Raw genomic sequence first — 6,000 nt, forward strand, 5'->3', positions numbered from 1 at the left:
CGCCTGTAATCCCAGCACTTGGGAGGCAGAGCCAGGCGGATCTCTGTGAGTGCAAGGCCAGCCTGGGCTACCAAGTGAGTTCCAGGAAAGGCACAAAGCTACACAGGGAAACCCTGTCTCAAAAAACCAAAAAAAGAGTAAAATGCACTTGCTGACTTCATTCCTATACTTTGCACATAATATTCCAGCCAGTTTTTTTTTTTTTTTTTTTCTCTCCAAATCCTGGGCTCCCTGAATTCCAGAATGCAGCCACAGTCAAGCCTATTATATCATAGAACAGCTATAAAATGGGGCTCTAGATATTTGCAGATGAAAATTGAAGCAACAGGTATCTAACTCTTTATCAATGTAGTTCTTAATACCTTCATCAGAATCCCATGGGAAACTTGATGAACTTGAACTAGATGTCTGAGAAAAAAGCAGTACATAGTCCTTCTTTGTTATCTGCTCCAGGACTTCCCAGAGGTACCAGAATCTGAGTTGCAAATCCTTTTGGGCAAGGACAGTGTTTATATGTGGCCTATGTATTCTATATCCCTTAGTTCTTTTTTTTTTTAATATTTATTTATTATGTATATAGTGTTCTGTCTGCATGTTTACCTAAAGGTCAGAAGAGGGGACCAGATCTCACTACAGATGGTTGTGAGCCACCATGTGGTTGCTGGGAATTGAATTCAGGACCTCTGGAAGAGCAGCCATTGCCCTTAACCGCTGAGCCATCTCTCCAGCCCCCTTAGTTCTTTTTTCTTTTTTTGTTGTTCTTTTCAAGATGGTGTTTTTCTGTGGCCTTTGCTGTACTGGAACTTGCTCTGTAGATTCACCTGCCTCTGCTTCCTGAGCACTGGAATTAAAGGCATGCAGCACCAATGCCTGTTTCTCTTAGTCATCTCTTACACAAGCAACCACAGTAGGCCTGAGTACACAAGAGCAAAATGCCAGGGAAACAATGCCATAGTGCTGCAGAGACTGAGGATCCGTGAAATGGCAGGAAGCTATCTCAGGGCGTACATGCCTTCATAGACCTTCATTCCTCTGGATTCAGTGTTGTGCTTAGCATGTGGCAAGTTCAAATTTTGTTATTTGGAACTTTCTGGATTTTTCTGGCAGGGCCAGGGACTGAACTCAGGATCATTGTACATGCTATATACACTATATTTTCCACCACAAGAGTTAACTTAAAAATTCTTTACCTTTCCTGCTGTTGAATTTGTAGATATGCAATCCATGGATCTGGACCTATGTATCTGAGTAATATACACTATATTTTCCTATCTGGACCTATGTATCTGAGTAATATACACTATATTTTCCACCACAAGAGTTAACTTAAAAAATATGTCTTAGACTACATATGGCTGAAGTGAAACTTAAATACCACTTCCTATTCTTTCTGTGAAGCTCTCTTTTTCAATGATTGAATTATCTTCTTAGAGCAAAATTTCCATCAAACTCCTCCTTTGCTCAAATCCCTTCCCCAGTAACCTGGATCTGATGACACAAGCCTATAATGCCAGCAGATGAGTGTTGGAGGCAGGAGAACCAGGTATTCAAGATCATCCTTAGTTCAAGCCAAGCCCGTGATACATGAAACTGTCTCAAAACAAAACATTCCCTGCTACAAAAAAAATTAAGGGGCTGGAGAGATGGCTCAGTGGTTAACAGCACCAACTGTTCTTCCAAAGGTCCTGAGTTCAATTCCCAGCAACCACATGGTGGCTCACAACCATCTGTAATGAGATCTGGCGCCCTCTTCTGTATACATAATAAATAAATAAATAAATTTTTTTTTTTTTTTTAAATTAAAACAACAGATGGGAGATATTCACTTAAGAATCTGCATGGCCAGACAGTAAACTAACTTTTCTGGTGCTAGAACCTGGAACTAGAATTTTGTAGACTCTAAACAGACACTCAACTACAGAGGCAGTGGCCTTCAGCCCTAATCCACATAACTAAGGCTTGGAGGGGGCTGCAGAGATGGCTCAGAGGTTAAGAGCACTGGCTATTCTTCCAGAGGTCCTGAGTTCAATTCCCAGCAACCACATGCTGGCTCACAACCATCTACAATGAGAGATCTGGTGCCCTCTTCTGGTCTGCAGGCTGAACACTCACTGTATACATAGTAAATAAATAAATCTTAAAAAAAATAACCTAAGGCTTTGAACTTGCAATCTTACTGCCTCAGTCTACCAAGTAGCTGGAATTAAAGTCTGTGCCACCAGGCCTTGGCTTGTTAAACCACCAAGTCGGGCTATCAAACTAACATTTTCACTTACAGCATGAATGCTAGATACAGGATGAGTAAGTTAAATCTTAGCTCAACTATTAGCTTCATGATCTCAGGCAAATCATTTACCTTTCTTTACTTTACCTGTAAAATGGAGCTAATAACAATACAGCCTCAAGGGGCTATATTACAAGACAACTCAGAATAGTTCCTAGCACACATGACAATGTTATTTCTATTATTAAGCTTCTGTTCACAGAGCACAATATAGTCCCACTTACAAACTTCTGCTCCTTGAGTGCTTTATTTTTCATATACTCCTGAAATGACTAAGGTACACTATCCTGTCTTGACTGTGTTTTGTTTGTTCTCAGCCCTCTATTCCCTTTCCCTAGTGCCTTGGTAACACATTTGAGGTTATGTCTAAAATAACTACTATGCTCTGCCAGGAATGAACATTTAAGGTTACTCTGGCCTTTGATGCAAATTACAGTCTTTGTGGTTTTTTGGCACCAAGACATTTTTCAGAGGCACAAGCCCATCATTTAAAAAGGACTTAAAACTTTTAATTGACTTAATCAACATGGCTATAACTATCTTACATGGATCATTACACACTCCCATCTGTTAAGTATCCACTAACAAGATCCAAATGTCTCTGATGATTAATCCACTCCAAGTTAACAGGCCCTGTCTCTATGCAGCTGTGTAAGGCTTCTCTGCATCACCTAATCTCCTGGACTACTTGGCAGACTGCTTATTTACTAGGTTCTAACATTAGCTGTGTATAAACTGGGCATGGTGGTACACACTCATAATCTCAGCACTCAGGGAAAACTGCCTTTTGCATAAGTCCAGATTTCTAAATCATGAGATTGGGAATCAAAAGAGGGAAATTCTAACACCAGTGTCAATTTAGAGTTTCATTTTCCCTTCAGTATTTCCTGTTACCGGATTCAGAAAGCCAGGAAAATCAAAGTCCAAAAGTTATTTTTGGCCAGCCTGGGCTACAAAGACCCTATGTCAGAAACAAGCCAGGCATGATGCCATGTGCTTTTAATCCCTGCAATCCGAAGGGATTTAAATCCCTGCTTCTGATTGATTTCCCTGAGTTCGAGGCCAGCCTGGTTTGAGTTCCTGGGTAACCAGTACTACAAACAGAAATCCTGTCTCAAAAAAAAAACAAAAAAACAAAAACCAAACCCCCAAAACAGCCACCCCACCCCCTAAAACAAACAAACAAACAAAAACCCCCAAAAACAAAGTAAGTCTACAGAGTGAGGCTAACCTAGGCTCCCAACCTGGTCACCTTTGCTCTCCTTGAGCCTCATCATTTCCCATTCATCAGTCTACACTAGTATCAACGCTAAAGGATTGTTGGAAATAGATGCTAAACTGTGTCCACAGCTAAGTAAAAAGTTTGCTGGATGATTGATTGATATTAATAAAACGAATTTTACTGAATGGTGGCTAGTATTGTTAGCATACATCTGAACGCTAGAGGGGGAAAAAAAGAGGGGGAGGGGTCTAAACAGCCCAGGAGTACGATTTCCCCACAGGTTTGTGGAAGATAAACCCAGGCACATACCGAGCACTTGGGTCAGGGACATCCAGGCTGTTTACAAAATAGCAGTAACAAGAACAAACAAAACTGCCTAAGGCAAGTGCAGTCCATATGTGCTCTGGGGTGTGTCTAAAGACAGGAAAACTCTGTATTGCCCTCTCTGGTGTGAGGTTGGGGCCACCCCAAGGACGAAACAATGGGCTTCCGCTGGGACGACCCATCTGCGACAGTTGCCGGCATAATAAAGTATTCACTTACTTTCTCTTTTCTACTAAAGTTAAGGGTTTGTCCCTTACCCAACTAGAGATCTCCAGTTAGATACATTGTCTCGGCCGGGCGGTGGTGGCACTTGCCTTTAATCCCAGCACTCGGGAAGCAGAGGCAGGCGGATCTTTGTGAGTTCAAGGCCTGCCTGGTCTACAGAGCGAAGTTTCAGGACAGCCAGGATTTCACACAGGGAGACCTTGTCTCGAAAAACAAACAAACAAGCAAACAAAAATCATCTCTTTCAAACACACACACACACACACACACACACACACACACACACACACGCACCCTTTCTACAACATTTCGGAGCCGTGAGCACAGCAATGAGAAGAGCGAAGCTCTAGGTCAACCCAGTGTGACTTCGGAGTTCGATGTTCCCTTTTCTGCATTCTCATTATGAACCGTCTGCCTTGGGGCAGGAAGGCTTCGGGGATTTAGCGGACGTGGCGAGCCGCAGGTGTGTGGAAGCAAGACCCCCTGACTGCCACCCCCGGAAGCGAATGGCTCGGACCCGGGCCCAGACCCCGACGCGGGCAAGGCCTAGAGACCTGCGGTGGTCCGCAGGCTGGCAAGGACGCTTGTAGCGCCCAGGCCCGGGTGAGGGAAGGCCCGCGAGCCTGGGCTCACCCTACCGGTGCAGCCCGAGGAGCGGGTTCGTTCCATCTGAAGCCAAGCGACTTGCTGCCCCGTTACCATCCCCACCGTGCTCACCTCGCCACTAGTCCCGGGACCCACTCCGAGCCCGGCGGAAACAGAGGGAAAGAAGCCGGCTTCGCTTCCGGAAATAACCCCGGTCGGCCGGCGGACCATGCGCCGTCCCTAGACCATAGAGGAGAGGCCGCAGACTCAGCCCCAGGCGACCTCCCCAATGCCTAGAGCGGCCGCTCCAGGGAATGGTGCACCGCATGCGCACTAGCGCGGCCCGCACACTTTCGTCTGGTTGGGAGCATCGCAGTCACAGCCCGAGGATGGTGAGGTGTTTTTCCATTAAGTGTGCCTCCTGGAACTTGTTCCTGCGTTTAGATGAGCTAGATTTAGTCAGACATTAAAATAATTCTCTCACACTGCCCCGTATGCACCACAATAAATCTTACTTTCACGTTCATGCAGAAAACCACAGAGGTAGTGCTTAAAGTTTCATTTATAGAGTCGGGATTTGGAATACCAGGACTTTATCACGTTTACCCCGCAGCTACCCACCTCTGGTCTCACGGTGCTGTGTATTCCGCACGGTGCTGTGTATTCCGTCGATTAGACATCGTGAGACCAAACCAGGAACAATATACCTTACAAGTTAATGGGAGACCAAAACAGAAATATACCTTGCAGGTTAAGGGTTCTGTTTGTAGTTAGACAGTTATCAGTTCCTCTTTGTCTTATGTTAAGTCCTTGCAAGTTCAGGTTTCTCTCTCTCTCTCCCCTAATAATTTTTTGAGACAGTTTCTCTGTAACAGCTTTAGCTGTCCTGGAACTAGGCTGGCTGGCCTCAAATGCACAGAGATCTGCCTGCCTCTGCCTCCTGAGTGACAAGATTAAAGGTGTGCACCATCACTGCTCTGGGAGGCAGAAGCAGGCTGAGTTCAAGACCAGCCTGGTCTACAGGCTGTTCCAGGACAGCCAGGGCTACACAGAGAAACCTTGTCTTGAAAAACCAAGGGGGCAGAGGGAGCATAAATTCCTGTTTGTCATGTGTTAAGTCCTTGAAAGTTAAAGTTTCTATTTGTAGAATAAATTCCTGTTTCTTATGTAAACTGTCTGCAACCCCCTTCACTCCCATTGAAACTCTATTCACGTGTGAACCTCATTACCCTTGTTCCCTCCTCCTTTTCTTTGTTGCTTTCTAATAATGTGTAACAGCAGCCTGGCGTTGGTGGCACATGCCTTTAATCCCAGCACTCAGGAGGCAGAGGCAGGCGGATCTCTGCACCAAAACAACACA

The 6,000-nt window shown here is 44.8% G+C and overlaps 1 protein-coding gene across 2 annotated transcripts in view; it reads right to left on the reverse strand.

Moving 5' to 3' along the window:
- Bfar (bifunctional apoptosis regulator) overlaps positions 1-4,901 on the reverse strand; it is a 36,101-nt gene extending 31,200 nt beyond the window's left edge. For both annotated transcript variants that reach the window (XM_036197592.1, XM_036197593.1), the window contains exon 1: positions 4,773-4,901. The gene's annotated coding sequence lies outside the window, so the exon portion shown is untranslated. The remainder of the gene's footprint in view (positions 1-4,772) is intronic.
- Positions 4,902-6,000: the final 1,099 nt, after the last annotated feature.

This window comes from Onychomys torridus, chromosome 8 (genome assembly GCF_903995425.1).
Source record: "Onychomys torridus chromosome 8, mOncTor1.1, whole genome shotgun sequence".
Classification (NCBI taxonomy): Eukaryota; Metazoa; Chordata; class Mammalia; order Rodentia; family Cricetidae; genus Onychomys; species Onychomys torridus.